The sequence below is a fragment of the Castor canadensis genome, chromosome 1, assembly GCF_047511655.1.
Source record: "Castor canadensis chromosome 1, mCasCan1.hap1v2, whole genome shotgun sequence".
In the NCBI taxonomy this organism is placed as follows: Eukaryota; Metazoa; Chordata; class Mammalia; order Rodentia; family Castoridae; genus Castor; species Castor canadensis.
In genome coordinates, this window is record NC_133386.1 from 191725386 (window position 1) to 191747164 (window position 21779).

The 21779-nt window shown below is 32.6% G+C and overlaps 1 pseudogene; it reads left to right on the forward strand.

The window, feature by feature from the left end:
- The first annotated feature begins 17770 nt into the window (after nt 1–17770).
- On the forward strand, nt 17771–18723 carry LOC141417957 (olfactory receptor 5J3-like; annotated as a pseudogene).
- Nucleotides 18724–21779: the final 3056 nt, after the last annotated feature.

Sequence of the window (21779 nt, forward strand, 5' to 3'; positions counted from 1 at the left end):
CTGCTTCAATGATGCAGCAACTAAGCATCTGTCTTCTTTCCTTTTGATGATTTCTCAAGCATGTTAGAGCAGAAAGGAAGAGTGTTAACCTCACAACACAGAATGAAGACAATGGTCATAAAATATTCATGCACCATTATTTTTCAAATTCTGAATCTTGAGCATCTGTTCTCTTATAAATAACTTTACAGTTTCTAAAAGCACTTATGGTCTAAAATTAAGAGAAATTAAATTAGGTTGCCATGTGAATGGATGAAGAGATTTAAATGAAAATATTCAAGATGAATAATCATAGGGGAACACACAAATAATAACATTAAGAAATCATAGTAACTTAAAGTTTTTGCAACTCTAATAAAGGTTATTCTGACTTGAAGGTAGCATTTCATTGCATTATTCTAAGTCTATGATAGATACATATTTATTTCTGCTTCAAAAATCCACATAATCTCTGGTACTAGAGGCCATCTTGGCTGGATCACATACCAGTGAACAGAGTTAAAAGATCTTTAGAAATATTTCAAGCAGGAGATAACTGTGATCTTAGCATAGGGAGACAGTGCTGTACATATTGTTCATATTTAGGTGATAAATTCTTATAAATGCAGCCTTAGGTGATTCAAAAGAGTAGTCTATAGGAAAATGAATTATAAAAACGAATATGTCCCTTTATATGAGATGTCATTAGATCCCATAATTGTTGCTTGACAGTGAAGCATAACATCCTCAAGTGGAACTGCAGTACACTATGTGGATGGATACACTGCAAGGGAAACACTGCCTGGAGTGCTACACTGCATGGAGGGTTACAGGCCACATCACTGTGTTCCTTCTAATCTATTTCAGTGCAAATACGTACTTCGCATCTGGATCCTTGCTGTCTTGTTGTGTGTTCAAAGGTGTGACCAAAACTTAAGCAACCAGGTAACAGGGAATGATTATCTCTTTATCTCACACTTGCTCTGCCAGACTCAGTCATTGAGCTTAACAGTGGGCAGGCCTCTCCCTTTCACTCACTAGCTGCCACACTTGTGCTAACAGAGGCAGCATGGCCTCCCTCAAGTTGCGCTTCAGCCTGTTCCCCAAGGGTCAGTTGTGGCATCTTCCTTCCATACCTAATTTTTCAGAGTTTTTTATCAGGATGGGTTATTAAATTTTGTCAATTTTTTTTCGGTATGTGTTAAAATGATCATATAGTTTTGGACCTTTATTGTGTCAATGGAATATGTCGTTGTGTTTACAGATTTACATACATCCTGACCTTGTGATCTTGGGATGAATTTCACATGATCATGGTAAATGGTCTTTTTAAGGTGCCATTAAATTTATTTTGCTAATATATTGTTTAGGATTTTTTTGTGTGTTCCTGAGGAAACTTTCATTTTTTTGTTTGAGTTTGGTCTGATTTTGGAATCAGGGCAATGCCGGTCTCCAACAATGTGTTTGGAAGAATTCCTTCCTCTTTCTTTTAAAATTTTTAGAGTAGTTTGAGTTGAATTGGAATAGGTTGCTAAAATGTTTGGTTGATCTCAGATGTAAAATCATTGGGCTCCAGGCTTTTCTTTGATGATAATCTTTTTATTAATGGTTCAAGCTCATCAATTGTTATTGGTCGTTGTAGATGTTCTATGTCTCCACCACTCAGTCAGTCATTGATCAAAGCTGCAGGTAAATAACAGCAACTACCCTTTCAGGTTTCTGGGGAATTGCCCCAAGGCTAGGTGGGGTGCTGGCTGAACATAGCAGCATTTAGATATGGCCATAGATCATGGCATGGCCCTGTGCAGTTGTTGAAAGTGATGGAAAATTTGGAAATTAACCATATAAACAAATACATTCTCTTCACACTCATCTAAAATAGGGTTGAAAGATCATGGCAAGAAAATGCTCATGCAAAATAAGTAAGTAAATAAAGGTATTTGTTCCAGGAACTATTCTGCACACCAATCCAGCAAATAGCCTGTGCTATTTTTAGGAATATATTTTTCTTCTTACTAACTGTTGATAGAACTAGCAACTATGACCCAAGTCATAGCTTATATTGTATCTACAGGCACTTGTCTTAGGGCATTACACCTCCCTCAAACAACACGAGTAGATTTCTTTGTCCTAATAATACTCTATCCTTTCTTTTGTTCTCTGGACATAACAGAAATAATTCAAGCCTACGGATGTGTGTCTTGCATTGCAATCTTATTTTTATTACCAAATAAACATTCTTTTATTAGCGAAATTTCTTTATGTTCTGTTGATTTTGACAAGGATAGCATGTTTGACCATTTTTAGCAACTGATAATGGCTTGTAAAATTGAAGAAAATTTTAAAACATAAATGAATTTTTAATTAAACCATAAAGGCCTTGAACTTAAAATAACCTTACATATTTTATTCACAGGATCATTTGACTCTTACAAATATTTACAATAACTTTAAGCAGACATAATTTCTTGACTTTGAATCTGGAGTCACTTCAGAAAATCAACAGCTTTTTAACACCCACACCATTATTCACGAGCAGTTTTCATTTTTTTGCCTGGTTGAATGTTCAGATTCTGCGCCACCAATATTTATTAGCCTTTTCCTAAACACTTAATGCATATCCATATTTTGACACTTGAGTTTATACTGTTTATCATCCAATTAGTTCACACACACATATTGACCCATAAAAAGTTAAAGCAGTAGAAATAAGATTGCCCTCTGAAAAGTATACCCTCCAGATATCCAGTAGTTTTCCCATGTCCCACGGTAATGGAGAAAAAAGAAGAGAAAAGGTAAATGTCTTTTGTGTTTTAAAGATTTTTGCCTGATAAGCTTCCCATATATCCTGATCCTTTACATAAAAGATGCCATAGTGTATCTGCCTTTACCCTCTTCACAACAACCGATGTGTCTATGACGTTTGTGGCTTAGTCAGATGTATAGTATCATCCAAGCGACCATTTTATTAACAAGCATATAATGTTCATAAATGCAGACATTGCTGTCCTGTCACCCTTCTGGTGATGGGAATTGAAATAAAGACAAATAATATAGACTACAACAATAACAGCAGGTGATATAGTGTCCAATAGGCCTAAGCAGCTATGACAATTGGCATGACAGTAACTGACATAAAGTCTACAATGCTGAGTTTATTACAAATATTTCCTAAAGAGGATAGACCTGAACTATATATTTAAGGCAGAGACACCCTGAAGTTTGAGAATCCCTGCATTTTGTGTCATGTGTTCATCACCAATGACTCTCTCCTTCAATGCCTTCATTGACCTGGTTTGTGCAAAATCCAATGAACTTTTAGCATTTGAACCTAATGGTGTCTCTGAAGAATTTTACACATTCTTACAACCTTCTTCTCATAATATAAAAGTTACCTTTTTATATTTTCCTTGTGCTGCTTTTATGAACTAATGCAGATGTTGACTGTACAAAAGGTGCATAAGATGAACTCTTATTCTAACAATTATTGTAGTCTCTTGACTGGGTATAACTGAATGCAAGGACATTATTTTTCAGAGATGTGGGGTAAGTTACATATTTTTACATGTAATTTATTTAACTATTAAAAAGGAGGAAAAATGAAAATGAGACAATTTCTAGATTAAAAGAAGTTATAAAGAATTCTTTTCAAACGAATTACATATCTTTGTTGGTCAATGAGTTATATGAAAATGATATCACTTTTTTGTTGATTCAAATTTCAACACATACTGTATTATTATATAAGACTTTTTTATTCATTGTAGCTAAAAATAAAATATTCAACATCAAAAATAGATTAAGTGATAGATAAAAAATCTGTTTAGCTTTATTCACAAAACTTATGAAAAATGGTATTTATAATTTCTAATTACTTATTTACACCTTTCTCTTCTATTTTCTAGTGAACTTCTTTAAAGAACACACTTTTGCAATTACTGGCAAGGTTAATAAAACTTGTCTGCCATATATCAGACATTGAAAAGTAATTATAAGTTTTAAAAATAAATTGGTAGAAGGTCGATGTGGTGGTTCATATGTGTAATACAACCTACTGATAAAGCAGATACTGGGGGATCACAATTCAAGGCCTGCCCAGGTAAAGTTAGCGAGATCTTGTCTCAAAAAAAAGCTAGGCAAGATGATACATGCCTGTAATCTCCACTATAAGGGATGTGTTGGTCAAAGCAAAAACATAAGAAGACTTTGTCCGAAAAAGATGCTAAAGCAAAAAAGACTGGGAGAGTGACTCAAGTGGCAGAGTGCTCACTTAGCCCTGAGTTCAAACACCAGAACAGCAAAAATATAATAATAGTTTGGCACTACGAATTTTGTAAAATCACAAAACTCAAAAATTGGGCACAAATGCCTTTAATGTCATGCTTTATTGTGAAATGTAATGACTAAAGTTTTATCTTTCAGTTGTTTTTCTGTTGCACAAGATTTATAACTGCAAAAGTTTTTTCTATATTCCTTTATGACAATAACGGTTCAGGGCAAGCTAGATAAATATAGTCAAAGATTTGGTCACAATTTCAAGTAGTACCACACTTAAGATTGAATATAAAAGCTATGATCAAGACTGATAAACAGAAGTTTCCTGAGCCTTATTTTAACATTGTGACAAAGACAATGCTGTCCAATATCAATGATTCTTGATTGATGAGAAGGTAATAATTCACCGGTGACTGTAGTTATGTAGCAAAGAAAAGCAAAAGAAAACAAATAAAAGTCAAATATTTAAAAACATGTAAGGAATTCACTCATGCAAAGACGTCATATGAAAAGTTATGGGAATTTAAAAAATTATATTGTTGAATATCAGATCAATATCTGAATATTGTTGCATTACTCATTGCCACAGAAAATGTTCAGAGTTACTGGTTTAAAAGAAAACATTATAACACCCAAACCCCTTAGAAAAATATATCTAAAAGCAGATACTCTAAACTTTATTAGAAAAATTATAAAATTTCATTAAAATATTTTAATCAATGTAAAAAAAATTCAGTCACTTTTATGAAGATAACATAAGAAAGTTATAAATTTTACAAAATTGATTTGTTGATACAATATAATTCCAAATAAACTTTTTAAAAATGTTTTCTAGTGAAATGACAAAGAGCTTGCAAAGATTTTGAAGAATAATCCAGAACAAAAAAAAGACAAGTTATACTGAAGTATAGAACAGGTATACATATATGACATCATAGGAAGGCAGGCTTACCAAAGAAGAATCTGAGTGTGACAGATAGTCTTACTAGAGAACCCAAAGACACAGACATACAAGAATGAAAACTTAGTGATAGGTCTTAGTATGTCATTACAGACTAATTCAGAACATGTACTTAAGAACAAAGTAAGAGAGGGTATTTTCTCTGCAGAAATAAAGATCCTTATCTTTGAATATACACAAATAATTATTCCAGATGTTTTTAAAAAATGTGTTGCAGTTGCTGTTGACAAAAATGAGTATCTGATTATGAAAATTATTAATATCAATATGAAACAAGCTAATAAGTAATGTGGAGAGTGTAAAAATATTATGGTATTTTAATGCTGAACTATATATATACCTTGTATGAAATCAATACAGATTCAGGACTAGTGGAACCATGGGAGAATGGTAGAAATAAAATATTAAAAGAAATGAAAGCAATAAAGAGGACAAACTTCATGAAATCACGTTTATAACGGTTAAAATATACATCTTGTTTATTAAAACACAATTTAGGAATACAGTTGTGTTTATTTTTTAAGTTAAAAGCTAAGGAATAATTTAAAATACTGAAGAATGTCTGTCAATATCAGGGAAGAGATAACCGGACTGATTAAAAAACCCTTCAATTTTGGCAAGTCAAAGGGCATTACATAATTTGGATAGTGGGTTCATATGTATGGATTCATATGTATTCTTTTACTTACATCTTAATTCCATGTTTTAGAATAAAATATATGTTTCATATTTTATATGATAAAAAATAAAGAAGTTTGAATTTGGGCCAAGTGCAGTGACTTGTGACTTTAATTTCAGCTACTTGAGTGATGGAGATCAGAAGGATGAGGATTCAAGGCCAGTCTGGGCAAAAAAGTTAGCTAATTTATCAGCTAACAAGCCAGGCATGGTAGCATGCATGTGAAATCACAACTACCAGGGAAGGCATAAGTTGGAGGATCAGAGTCTGAGGGTGGGTCCCACAAGTTTGAAATCTAAATGTTTTAAAAAATAAAAAATACCTTATATGAATATATGAAAAGAGCAAAATAAAATCCATTAAACTGTAAAAAAAGAAAGGTGGGGGTGGAAGGAAAGGGGAGATAAGAAAGAGTAATGGAGAAAATTTGATCAAAGTACATTGCATACAGTCATGGACATATCACATTGAAATCCTTTGTATAATTAATATTCACTTATAAAAAACAAACAAGTAAAAAAGAACTATATATAGCACTTGAGGACATTTTTAAAACTCAACATTTGTATTAGAGATCCAGAAGACCACAGTAAATTCAATGATTCATTAGATGGTCTTAGGGAGCTCATAAGCTATTAGACTTATGGTTATGATCGGCTGGAGATCACAGGACTCTTCTCCAGAATGCCCAGTTCCCCAGCTTCCTGGCTCATACTTCTGCATATCTTTAGAATTTACTGTTTGGCAATGTCCTGTGATAAGGGAGGATTGGGCAGATTACCCTGGAATCTCTTCCACCCAGTAACAGGATTTCCTCAGTGGTGCTGAGGTGCTGCTTTTGGGAGCCCCAAGATGTGGTACAAATGGAGCACAGATGAGACATCACTCACCACTGGCAGCTTCTCCAAGCTTCAGAGAACAAGTTTACTACTAATCCTGAGTTTCTGTTCTCCCTTTTTGCTTAAGGGTAGATAATAAACTCAGCTCATGTAACTCACGAGCATGGATGTTCCGTCTGGTGGGACTCAGACAAGTTGGAGACCAGTGCACAGTGTGTTTCACAAAGATTTAAATACTCAAAGGAAAAAGGTGTATAGGACACCTTCCAGAAGAAGCAAGGCTGTAGCTTCTTCAGTGTGTATATTTATAGACTAGAGGCACAGACAGAAAGTAGTGATGACAGAGAATTAACTTTAGCTTTACCCACCTCTATTACAAAAATCACTTACTTGTTTGTAAATCACCAGTTAGCTCTGTACCTTATGATTATGAGATGGGAACTACTGTTTCTACTGAAGAATTTTGGCCTGGTGTGGTGGTTCACACCAATATTCCCAACTTCTTGAAAGGTGGAGATAGTATTACAGCTTCAGGCCAGCCTGGGCAAAACATTAGCAATGCCCTATTTCAAAGAACAAGCTGTGTACGGTGGTGTGTGTCTGCAATCCCAGCTATGCAGGAAGGGTAGGTAGGAGGATTAAAGCAAAGACTGGTCCCAGTGAACATGTGAAACTCCTAGCTGAAAAGTGACCACAGCAGGAGTAGTAAAGTACTTGCCTAGTAAGCATGAGGCCCTGAGTTCAAAAGCAAGCACAGTTAAGAGAAGAATTTTGAAAAATCTAAGAATCTAACTTCCCACATCTGAAAGCGAAATCAGGGCTGGAAGCATGGCTCAAGTGTTAGAACACTTTCTTAGGAAGCACAAAGCCTTGAATTCAAACACAAGTACTACCAAAAAACAAACAAAAAAAAGTCAATATCAGATTCTACAGGCACAAAACATATTTTCATCAAGAATGTTTAATCATTTTGTGTTTGCTTGGAGAAATGTAAACTGTGTGAATTAATTATTTAAAAGTCAGCTTTTAAATTACTAAAAGGCATAAACAGTAAGAATAATTATGACATATTATCAACAGTGAATACATATTGTACATCTATAATATAAAACATCCTATGAAAGGAGCTATGTTTTCTAGTTTCATCTTGATTTCAAAGTTATAACATTATTGTGCCAACTGAAGATAACTAATAAATTTAGGCATACAGAACTTCAATGATTTCTAGGATTCTAGGTATCAGACCTGGGGCTAAACTCATGTACCTAACTCTAAATCCTGTGCTATTAAACACCACAGCACAATGATATTTGGAAAGAAGCAAAAACAAAGTGAGTATTATTAGCTATAAAGTTTATGTCAGTCAGATATGACTTTCAAACAGAGTAGCAAATAAAAATGTAATGCATGAACAACTTTTTAGAAATAGAAGGTGTATCAGATAAAATGTCCTGAGAACGTGTGGGACCTGACTCATTTTAAAATGGAGGTTTTCCTGCGTAGTATGAGTAGTGTGAGATGGATCCTTTGAGAGAAGTGAGGTTAGTGCTGATGTTCATGCTATCTTGTTCAACCATTGACTATAGAAACCCATTAAGAATTTTTGAATGTAACATGGGACTCAAGGAAGAAAAATATGACTTTGCTCTCATAATTTCTTTATGATTATAAGATATAAACTTGTCAAAGTCATTAATCAAAATGTTAATTGTTGATTGATCTTTTGAATGTGTTTTAGCCACTCCATCTGGAAAATAAGAGCTTCCTTCCAGCACCGGGCAATAGTTCATAATCAAGGGAAGAATAGTACTTTGATTAAGAAGAAGAAATTGGAAACTAGTTGTTCATTTTTATTTGTTCATTTTTTTGTTGCTTTCAATTAGGGAACAAAGTATATTTTTCATAAACACACCCAACCTTTAAAATTACTATAAATAATCTCTAAAAAACATCAAAATTTGCCTAGTAATTTTACAGCTTTTAACTCTGTGCAATATCATCTTCCTTATATGACAACTATACATAATACACAGAGTAGGTAGGATTTGATAAATACATAATATAAGAATTAATTATTTGAAGTAAATGGACAGAATTAGAGCCTTGGCCTCCAGACTCTTTCAGTAGTCCTTTACCATGTGTGGTTTTGTATTCCAGGTTACACATGACCAGCTGAGGTAGGAACATATTAATTAATAATTATGTACTGACTTTTATTATAAAGAAATTTTCATATTCTTTAAAAACTGGTTTCTAGGAAAATTTCATTTCAAAAATTATTTCTATATACAAATTAACAGGTTACAAGATTTTAGAAAACTAAAGTACTGAGTAATATAATTACCAACATTCTACATCACATGAAATTAACCACTTTAAAGTAACACTTGTCTTGTATATAGCTTTTAATTTTTAATTTTGCATTGGTGCAGATAAGAAAATATTTCATATACTCTGTCACAGATTTTATTTCTTTACTAACATAAAAAATTGCTCATTGCCCCAATTATATATCAACATAAATTTCAGTGATTTCAAAGACATACCATATTCATTATCAAAATACTTAACAACTTATGGCATAATTGAACAGGCATGTCTTGATATAAAATTAATCCAGTACAAGAAAATAATTCAATAATGAACACATTTTAAAGCTTTTCATATATATACTAAGGTTTTTTTCACCGAATTTGGATCTAATTTGTATTCCAGCCAGCATTGTATGAGAAAGTGCTTACTGACGCATTGACTACATTAGAAGTATTTCATATTTTACAAAATTTAGACCTAAAAGCAGTAATTTAAAATATATGCCTTTATTTACTAATTAATAATTTAAAAATCCTATGTGTTTACTTGGTTGGTGGTTGTTTCTAATCAGTCTTTTTCTAAGGGAACACATGTCAGCTTATGATCATTAAACTGTTATATTAAGGATACACATCATATAGCTGAGTTAATATTTTGTGATATGATTTGTTTGCATTTAATTCTTTTTATAGTATACTGAATATAGATATTTTAATATCAAGCATGACCATATATTAATTAATTTTTAGTATCTGGCTTAACATTTCTATTAAAGAACATTTCCAACATCATCAACAATGAGTCTGTTCTCTCATTTATTCTGTCCCTCAACTGATCAGAATTGAAATCAATAGCACTGAGATACAAGAATCAATGCCAATTTGAAAAAAACCAAGAAATATGCATTCACATGTGAGAATTTGAGTATACATAAAATTTAGAAATGTTTTTGCACATTTTCTCTGATGTTTAAGAAGGAGATTCCTTCACTGTAGGTGCAATGCCCACCTTCTAGCCTTCTCTTTAAAGTTCCTTTTTGTTTGCTGCATAGATTTGCTATGAAGTCTGATTTCAAACCTGCATTTGGAAGATTACAGTTCAATTTCAGAGGAGAGGGATTCTGATGTTACTGGGTAGAGAATGAGTAGATTTCTTCTTGTCATTCATCCATTGTGTGAATGATCACAAAATTGCATGAAAAAGCATATGCAATATGTTTACAGGATACATATTAAATTAAAGTGTATTTTGAATTTGCTAAAATGCTAGCCTAAGATTATTAAAATGTGATTTAATTATAAACTATTAAAACTGTTAAGAGTTTACATATTCCAGAGTTGTCAAAGCAGCACTATTGACATTTGGGGCTAGTATTTCTTCGTAGTGGAAAAAGAGATGTTTGGCAAAATCCCTGGCCTCTACTCACTAAATGTCAGTAGCATACTCCTTATCTGTGACAATCTAAAAGCACTCACAGTTTCCTAAATATCCCCTGTGTGGGAAAATTCAGCCCTTGTGAGAATTAAGTATCTAGCTTAAACTGTTTCTTTGCCCTTAACACATGTGAAACTCAAAAGAATAAGAACATTGCCTGAATATAAGTAAGAATATTAACTTGTTAAGAATATCTCAAATGAGATTTTTTATATTTTCCTCTACTTTGATTTTTTATATTTTACTTCTACTTTGATCTATGCATAAACCTCGAAAATTAATACATAACTTTAATAAAATAAATACATAAAATTAAAGGTAAATATATATATACATATATTAATGAAGTTGGCTACAGTTTAGAGGAAATTAAGGCAGAGTAGGACATATGTATCAAGTATGTTTGATGAGATTTATTTTTCAGGTTCTGCCTATAGCAGATCATAAGAAAGTAATGTAATATAAAAATTAAAAATCCTGAAACTGATGGCCCATGTGGAATAATATATATAATGTAAAAAGTCCTAGTTAAGGACAGCAATAAAGTCAGCAGGACGATCACACATATTTTTTGTCCTTACATTAAGTATTGAAGGTCATGGGCAAATGAGTCTTATGGAAAGTTGGAGAAGAACTATTTTTTCAGACATCAGGCAAAAACATTGGTTATATATAATGGGCATACTAAATGCTTATTTTCAAAGGAGTACTCTAAGTGAATTGATTACCATGAATAAATTTATTACCATGGGTAAATTCATTTCTCAAAAATATATATTTTTCAGAAATACTTTGATAAGACAGTGTTTGCAACATTTATAGCAAAAGATACAAGTTGGGGATGAACATTGAGAACTCATACCTATTCTTAGTCAGCTGAAAACACTAAGGCTGGCGGTGGGGACTTGCCAAAATTTCTAAGTAGCATGCTGTTATTAGTTCTAATTAAGGATATATACGATCTATTTTTTTATACAAATGAAGTCATCCTTGCATATAAAATCTAGACTTTACTGTAACAGAAGTCATTTTTCTATATGAAAAGATAAAAGATTTTATGTACCTCAAATTCATCATTTTTTAAATACTTTCTTGGGCAAATTAAATGGAAATTAGTAACACCACTTCCCTGACACCACCCTACCAAATACAATAGGCACACTTTCAGAACAGTCTTTTTGAAGGAAAATTCATAAAGATGGAATCAATATCAAGTGTACTGTTCTTGCAATTCAAGACATTTTGAAGTAATGCTCATTCACCTGGTTGTGTCCACCTTTATTACTGAGAAGCAAAATAAGTGACTTTTAACATATATTAGGAAAGCAGCTGTCCTTCTTTTAGCTAATCAGAAGATGGGATCAAATAGATATAAACTGGGTTCTGGCCCTTTTCTGAAAACTCAAAATTCTTTACTTTGAAGAGCTCTGCTTTCTCCTACAATTTGACTTAAAGGCCAACAGAACAAATTGGAAAATGAATGGAACTGGAGATCATTGTATTAAGTAAGTTAAGGTAAGCCAAGAAAGACAAATATAGCATGTTTTGCTCATATGGCAGATCCAGACCTAAAAAATAAAATAGCATGATATGCTTCCAAAAGAGAGACTGTCTGGGGAGAACCAGTGGGTGGAAGGAGGGAAAAAGAGGGAGTGAAAGGGAGTGATTATTAAAGAAGCACATTATATATAAAATAGATGCGATGAATTTAATCAAAGTACATATATTCATGCTTTAAACATCACAATGAAATCCTTATGTACAATTACTTTATGCTAATAAATAAGTAAATATGCTGATAAATCAGTAAATAAATAAATGATAATTAAATAAAATTCTTGGTATACCAAAATTCTAAAATTGTAAGTGTTTGAACAAAATTACAATGTTAAGAGTAGAACAGAAAAATTTCATTGCCAATAATTTGTTTTAAAAAATGATATTTTTTGTTTGATTTCTTCAGTAAGATTTCTTTTTTATTAACACACTGTTGTTGTTCTAGGGGTACATTGTGACATTTCAAAAGTTCTTACAAAATATCATAGTTAAATTCACCCACCCATCATTCTCCTTTATTCCCCCCACCCCCATTCTTTGAATAGTTTCAACAGGTCTCATTTTTCCATTTTCATACATAAGTACATAGTATTTCCAACAAACTCATCTTCCTACACCCATTCCTTACATCCTCCCCCCTCCCACTGACACCAATTCCCACACAGGACCTGTTTTACCTTCCTGCTCTCCATTTTTGAAAAAAGACATTTTCATTTGTTTGAGATAGCTATACAGGGAGTTTCATTGTGACACTTCCATGTATATATGTATTATAACCTGAATTTGTTCATCCACTTCCATTTTCTCCTTTCTACCTTAGTTCTTTAGCAAGAGTTGAAATGTTTCCGTAAATTCCAAATCCAAGATAAAAACAAACTTAGATGGAAAATAAAAAGAAAGAAAGAGGCAAGAAAAAGAAAGGAAGGAAGGAAGGAAGGAAGGAAAGAAGGAAGGAAGGAATGTAATATATAAAATGTCAACAGACCTATGTGAAATGTATGCAAAATTTCCATGCTATTTTATATGTTTACTACTGCTTCAGTACAAGGTAAGATACAAATCAGCTATAAGACAAAATCCACAAATCTATGCTGCCTATGGAATTATTAATTTTAATATGAATTAGCCTGAAGGAGGGGATACATTTCACTTAACTGTTTGCTGTTCATATACTCTGACATGAACTTTAATTCAATGTGTGAATGCTACACTTTTAGAGTATGATGTGAAGCATTAATGTTCTCATTTTATTGGAAAATAAATTCTGCTGTTTCAGCATAAAAATATTTGAACATTTTCAGCAGCATACATATAATCAGAACATTTTTTGTTTCTGCAATTGTATTTATTATTTGTATTTCATCTTCATCCCTAGATTTAGTCTCAAGAGACCTAGGGATGCTAATGATCCAGTACGTGGATGACCAAGATTCACATCTCCACATGAACCTCAGATTCTGTCCCCAGAAGAACAGCACCTGACATAAAGCATCCCTATTCCCAACAAGAAGTCCTTTAAGAATTATGAAAACCTAGTGTCTTCCAGTAAATGTAATGCCAAGTCTAAGTTTTGCTTACTTGTAAGTATAAGAGTTGATGATGTAGATTCATTTTAAACTTCATATTGCTATTATATCTTCACACTAAAAGAAACTTCTACCAGTTTTGAGATTTTTCAATCATTCTCAAAAGATTATAAAATAATTTCCTAACCTGTGGTCTACTTGCCTTTCAATGGTCTTCTCATTTTGTGGAAAAGGGCAATATTTACTTAATATCTGTACCAAATATTTTCTTGTCTGTGGGCAAGTGTGTGCATGTTTATATTACTGAGTAATTGGGTCACATAGTACATGACAGCTACTTATAATTAATTTAAAATGGAGTATCTGAGAACTTTATAGCTAAATTATAATGAAAATCATTTCTCTGTAATGATACAATTTGGAAATCACTTAGACATAATAGTAAGATTCTAATAAAATGTTTTTAAAAGTGATTTTTTTATTTTACTTAAGCTTGTCACTTCATCTTGTACATAAAAAAGTGAGGCATAGATATCGTCACCTGCCTGTACCCCCACCTCCAGAGCTCAGACTTGTTTTGCTACAAAAAAAACACTATTTAGTCCCACTATGACTTGAATGGGCCAGAATGAAATAATCTCCACAATAATGTATATTGTTTTAAAATTAGACTACCTAAGCTGTAGATTTGTTGTCTTTCAGTGTGTAAGTGTTATTATTTTATAGTGAGCTTTCAAATTTTATTTACAGTTATTGTCAAGTTCTATGTTTTTCATGTGTTACTTGTTTTCTTGCTTTCTTTCTGCTATAAATGAATTTTAATCACAAAAAATTCAGTGTATTCTGTCCTACAGTATAAGTGTATCATAAACTTATGAATACATATAAATAGAAATTTATAAGTGTAACATATTCCACATAATATTTATTCATGTATTTTTACGTGAATTTTATTTACAGTTGTTTGTCAAGTTCTATGTTTTTCATGTGTTACTTATTTTCTTGCTTTCTTTCTGCTACAAATGAATTTTAATCACAAATAATTCAGTGTATTCTGTCCTAAAGTATAAGTGCATCATAAACTTATGAATACATATAAATAGAAATTTATAAGTGTAACATATTCTGTGTTATATTCATTCATGTATTTTTACTTGAGTACAGTATTTTATCATAATATGAGTGGTATTTGTATTGTATAAATATACTTTTACAATTTTATAAAAAAATTAATAAACATTATGTCAACAAAGTCACATCTTGTGTGTATGGTCACATGAGAGCATATCAGAGATATTACTATTTTTTTGAACAGTTGACCCTGCAGCATGGGAATACTCAACTCTTAGGCTTTGACTGTTTTCCATTTTTTACTCTAATGAAAATTTAACTTTTTGATTTCTATTGCCAATATTATCTCTTACCTTACTATTTATTACTTAAGATGAGTTCTAATATTGTGCTAGATTGATAAATCAAAAAATTCTGTGAAGGAACTGCATATTTTTAAAATATTTTATTTTTCAATTAATATTCATTATTATATGAGGGGGTTTCATTGTGATAATTCTATACAGCATGGAGGGAGTGAATTTCACATTTTTTAAAATAAACATCTTCATTTTGTCATGACTTATTAAGATATTGTTTCCAAATTTTGAAAAATCACATTTGAGTATGTTGCTAGGAAGTAAGAATTTTTTCCAGCACTTATTTTCCTAAAGGAATACTTGCAGTTATCAATATTCAAAAGCAGTTTTTCATTTTATCAGTAAGACAATACTGAGTGGTAGCAAATAAAGAACGGGGAAAGTATAAAGAGAATGTTCTCTTTTTTCTGGATTTTAGTAGGATAGATTGATGTGTTCTTGATAGAGTGTAGAAAAGAGTGATAATCAATAGTTATAATTATCAGATAATTAGATATAACATATCATTTTCATAAATGTACTTTTAATAAGACTTTTACATACTATAGTCAAACACCCAATGCCAACCCAATTTGTATAAACAAAATTCTTGATGTTTTGCCAAACATATTCTCATTTTTTCTTCCTCACAGAAAATAACAGCTATGTTCTAGAAACACACACACCTTAAAATCATCCTAAATTTCAAATTGGATTCAATTTTCCATTGTCTTGTTATCTGAAAAAGTACATAGAAGGGAATCATGTCATGTCATGTCCCTACTGCCATCTTCATATAAGCCATAGTTATCTTTCTCAAAGTTTGTTGAAACAACCTCCTAATTGTTTTGCTCAATAGCACTCTGGATTTATGGATGTCTACTCTTTAAACAAGTTAAATAATAAAGTAAGCCTGTAAAGGTATGATGCATATGTTATGATACTTTGTGCAAAGCTACTCCCCATCCCTTTGAATTTCTAAAGTCTTTACTATGTGCTACAAGTGTATTTTTTATTCCTCATCAGTCACTCTCCTTTCTCTTTCAATTCAGTCAACTTATTAAGTACTCCTATTTTATAAAATCCTATACCCCAAGTCTTTTCTGATTTAATTTATTTTTCAGATAAGGTCTTGTTCTTTTGCTTGGATTTGACCTCACACAATGATCTTCCTACTTTCATGTCCTGAGTAGCTGGAATTACAGATATGTACTACCACGCCCAGATTAGTTTTTTGAGATAAGATCTCATTAATTTTTTGCCTACGTTGGCTTCAAACAGCAATCATTTTGTCTCCACCTCCCAAGTATCTGGGATTACAGGCATGTGCCACCACACTTTGCCCAGTACCTTCCGTTTCACTTCATTCACCTTCCTTTATGTTTCTCTTTTATTGTTGCTTTTGTTATTATTATTGTTAATTTTTACAGAATAGTAGGATTAATTGTGGCATTTTCCTGTTTGCATGTAAGATATGTTGATCATATTCATACACTCTTGCTCCTTGACTCCTTTCATTGGCTCCTCCCCAAACTAATCCCCTTCTGCTTTCTTATCTTTTTTTATCACAACTTTATATATCAATATGTATATTATTTCCTTTGAATAAGAATATGTATATTATTTCCTTTGAATAAGAGTTCCTTCAAGGTAAGAAACTTGTCTTTTTTACTGCTTTATCTCTAGCAAATATAATATTTCTTAGCATAGAGTATAAGTAATGGGTGTTTATTTAATGCATGAAAATGCATATGGACAAACTAATTTATTGGTATTTTACCATAATATAATTGAATAAGTTATGTGTTATTTCAGAAAACATGTGGTGCTAAGTGGCAGCCTATGTTTCTGAAACATACAGTTTTTAATGCCTCATAGATCTTGCCTCTTTACAATGGATATTAAAGTTTATTGTTTCAATGCTGATAAAAAAGAAAGATACAAATGTAAACTTACAAAAGTACAAGGAGAAGAGTTATCAAGTTAAATGACACCCTAATATTTTATCAGATCTAGTACTAAATAGTGAATGAGAAGATTGATCTACATTTTTCTCCTTCCTCAACTATCTGAAAGCACAATTCTGTTTGAGAGCACAGCCATTGATCAGCCAAGTCAAGGATTTGGGCAGAATGTGAGACAAAAGTGGTTGGGGTTTTAGACTTGGAAAGGAAGGCACTGAATTTTTTGGAAGTCACTGTTTTGAGTTTAAGTGAGAGTGAAAAAAAAAAAACACGGTAGCCCAGGATAATGGAAGATTTGTTGTGTATGCCAACCTATTTCATAGAATGAGCCAGGTCTTTAGAACCAGACTCTGGATTTGAATGTAAATTCTAATTTTTAATAATTTTGTGAAATAAGGTTTTCTTTCATAATTTTATTTTGAAACAGGGTTTCACTGTGTAGCCCAGCTGTCCTGAAACTTATTTTGTAGCCCATGCTGGCCTTGAACTCATGATCCTCATGATTTAACCTTTCAAGTGTGAAGACTACAGGCGTGAACCACTGTGCCTGCCTTGAGAGTTTTCTCATCCCCTCTTTTTTTAAAGTGGAAATTCACATAAAAAATAAATCAGTAACCAGTAAATAAAATTATCTGAAGTTCTAAAAACCTAAATCACAAGGTATGAATTGTCTGCTGCTGAAATTAATCCCTTTTCATCATCTAACTACAGGATAATCCAAAATGTCTTATGCTATGATGGATATTACATAGTGGAGAAAATCATATTTCTTTCATCTGAGTGACATCATCATCATCTTGTTCTTCAACTAAAGAGCTACATAAATCTGAATGCATGGCAGGTTGGAATCACACAGGTGTGAAGGAGCTTCTTCTAGTAGGATTAACTGAAAATCCTAACTTGCAGATACCGCTCTTTTTGCTTTTTGCCCTTGTTTACCTCATCACTCTAGTAGGTAACTGGGGGACGATTACCTTGATCTGGTTAAATGCCCAGCTTCATACTCCAATATACTTCTTCCTTCGCAACCTCTCCTTTTGTGATATCTGCTACTCTACTGTCTTTGCTCCTAAGATGCTGGTCCATTTCCTGTCAAAACTTAAGTTCAGTACATTTGTTGGCTGTGTTCTACAGTTTCTTTTTTGCAGTGTATGTGACCACAGAAGGTATCCTCTTGTCTATGATGGCTTATGACCGCTTTGTGGCAATAGCGAATCCCTTGTTGTATGTAGTCATTATGACCCAACGTGTCTGTATTCAGATGGTCCTTTCATCTTACTTGGGTGGGCTCATTAATTCCCTGACACACACAGTAGGTTTGCTCAAACTAGACTTCTGTGGTCCCAACATTGTGAACCATTACTTCTGTGACATCCCTCCTCTTTTGAGGCTTTCATGCTCAGATGCACACACCAATGAGATGTTATTGTTGATTTTCTCTGGGATCATTGCAATGTTCACATTCATTATCATCATGGTCTCTTATATCCGAATCATCATTGCCATTCAGAGAATTTGCTCAGTGGAAGGGAGGAGAAAAGCTGTTTCCACTTGTGCCTCCCATCTGACTGCTGTAACATTATTCTATGGGTCTGTGACATTTAGTTACATCCAGCCAAGCTCTCAGTATTCACTGGAACAAGAGAAGGTCTCTGCTGTGTTTTATACAGCAAAATCCTCTGATTTATAGCCTAAGGAATAAAGATGTGAAAGATGCAGCAAAAAGATCAATTTGTCTGAAGAGAAACCCACTTCACTCAATCCTGTCTATGGCTTGGCAAACCTGACATTGATTTGTACATATACTTCCTTTAAAATTGTATCAATGATAGCATCACAAAAACAGTGACAGCATCACCAGTCAAGTCAGGCTCATGCTTTTTGGGAATAAAGTGTTGAATTTTGCCTGAAGACTGAAAATACTAGAAACAGCAATTCATTATTTCATAACTTAATAATTTCATTTTTTCAAAGATGAAAAATAATCTTTCTGATAAGTTTTCATGTCAACATCTGAAGAACCTCATCATGGCTTGTTTTTAGAAGATTATAGAGCTTAAAGTCAAATCAATAATCCAAAAATTGTTATTTATCAAATGTACTGGTAGCTTACATAAAAATTACAAATGTCCATGTCTTGGTTTGCTTATATGCTACCATTAGCTTTTATTCTAAAATGTCATCATTCAAGAAAAAATAAATTTCTTTCATTATATATTTAAATTACATTTCTTAGTAGTATCCTAAAATGACTATAGGAAAAGTAGCTCACTTTATTTATAGTTTTAAATAACATGCTTCTGTTAAGTACCTTTATTTGACATTCACTCTGTATAATGCAAATCTAAAGAGATTTAAAAGATATACAGGTATTAAATAAACAAGAAATGGAGGAATACTGTCATTGAAAGTATTATTTAAAGATAAGGAAATGTACAAATTTGAATAGACATAGCATGAAATATTTAAGTAAAAGTAGTTGACAATAAGAATACACCTTCTGTAGAATCACACGTGTGAAGTTCCTGCAACAGTGGGATTATAAATTTTAAAAACTCTCTAAATAGCTAATTGAAGCCCTAACTGAAATGTAAATAATATGCTTTAGAAAAATTTACCTGGTATCACTATTAACATATTAGAAGGTAAAAGAACAAACAAAGAAAAAAATAGTCATAAAAAAAAGAAGAAGAAAAAAACAGAGACACATAAGAATCCTAAGAATCCTTGCAGGTGAGTAAAAGGGAAAGGTGGAAGTATTTAAGAGATAGTTTATAAACAGGACTTGGGAAATGAGTGAATGATTTTTGGCTTTATTATTGATAGCAAAATATTTACAATGATTTGAGGGTTTTGAATCTGCATTAGGTTTATGAGAAAAAAGCAAAATGTAAGAATCTAAGTACCATGAGAATATCTAAAGGAAAAACTTCTGAGAAGAGGGTATATCCAAGAACAAAGTCAAAGAAGAAGAAAATGTCCTTGATTATCAAAACCAGCAAAAACATCAGGAGTCTATTAAAGAGCAGAGGAAGGCCAGGAGCCTGTGGTTCATTTCTGTAATCCTAGCAAATTACAGTTTTGGAAGATACTTTGCTTTGTTCCACATGGTTATATTTTACCTCAGGATATTAGCTAAATTCTTGGCCTGAATATGCATGGAAAACTAAATGAAAAGACAAGGAGACAGACATACAGAAAAATAGAAGAAAGATAGAGATGATAGTGATAGATGACAGATAGATGTGTGATGATAGATGGCTAGATAGATAGATTGACAGATAGATGATAGGTAATGTTACAGTTAAAACATGAAATATACCTCATAAGTATATTGAATACTTGGTCCCTAACTGGTAGGACAATTTTGGAGAAAGCGGGTTACTGGGGCTATGCTTTTGGAGGTTATACTGGATTGGTAGTCCCTTCACTTTTTTCTATTTCCTCTGCAACATGAGGTAAAGACCTCCTCCACCACATGTTCCCAGACATGTAGTTCTTGTGCTCAATGCCATAGGGTCAATCAACTATGGAAGAAACCCTGTGAAACCCTGCGCTAAAATAAATCTTTCTCACCTTAAGTATGACAGGTATTTTATCACTGGTAGTTAGATGTCTAACTATCATAAAAATGTTGTTCTGCCAAAAGGATGGGCAACCAGTTCTCAGCATTTGCCCTGTGACTGGCCTAGGGGAAGTAAAAAACACTATGACTTCAAGCAGTTATGTAGGTGAAAGAAACAAATTTGATTATATAGAAGCTTAAACATAGACCTGGTTCTACCCATAAGAATTTGGAGTTGGAGGAATATACAAAGTTGTCTCAGGCCACAAATATTGGACAAAATCTCCTGTACTCTGTCTTTGCTTAGAAGACAAAGATTTGCTAGAGGCAATATAAATATAATATAAGTTTTCCCCTCAAAACATTTACCAGATTTTTGTTTTGTGGTAAGTCAAGTAGAGAGGATTAGAATTTCATTCAAAAGGACAAAGATAGTTGTAAAGGATAGTACAAACTGGAGGGATGGTGTTGTCTTTATTAGTGTCTAGGTGTTTATGTCTAGGTGATAATGACCCACCAGGTATCCAACAAAAGTCAGCAGTCCATGAATGTATTTATTGAGTGTTTAAGAAATATATGGAAGAAAGACAAGTTCACACTCAAAGAGTTGAATTTTTTTAACAGCATTTAAGGTATGAAGTGAGTGAGAGCAACAAGACAAGGGAAACCTATCTCTCAAGTAAAATCTTTGAAAGCCCACACTCTAGAAACAGGGAATGGTGAAGAAATACAAGGTCTAACTCTGAATTAGTTCAGTACCAACTGGAGAAGATGAGGTCCTTTCTTGAAACAAAAATCTTCTTAAATATCTACGATTCTTTTTTCACAAATAACCCAAAACTGTAATTTAGAGCAAAAACACACAAAAGATAAGCAGGTCTTCAGAAAATACATTTGCTGAAGTTAGAAAAGAAATTCAAAATTTTTAAATGTTTAAAATTATAAAGGAGAGGTTACAGAAACTAAGATGAAGTAATACAGGAGGATTTTAAGTTAATAAAAATGGAAGCAAATGAAAAATTGGAGGTAAAATTACCACAAACTCAGAAAACTGAAGACCAGTGGAACAGAGTAGAGAACCCAGGTATGAATTCACACAGCTATGCCCACCTTATTTTTGACAAAGTCACCAAGAACATATAATCAGAAAAGAGAGCCTCTTTAATAAATGGTGGTGGAACAAGTGGTTATTCTCCTGCAAAAAACAGAAATTAGATCCATTTCCTATCACCTTGTACTAGTATCAACTCAAAATGGATTTAGGACCTTAACATCAGA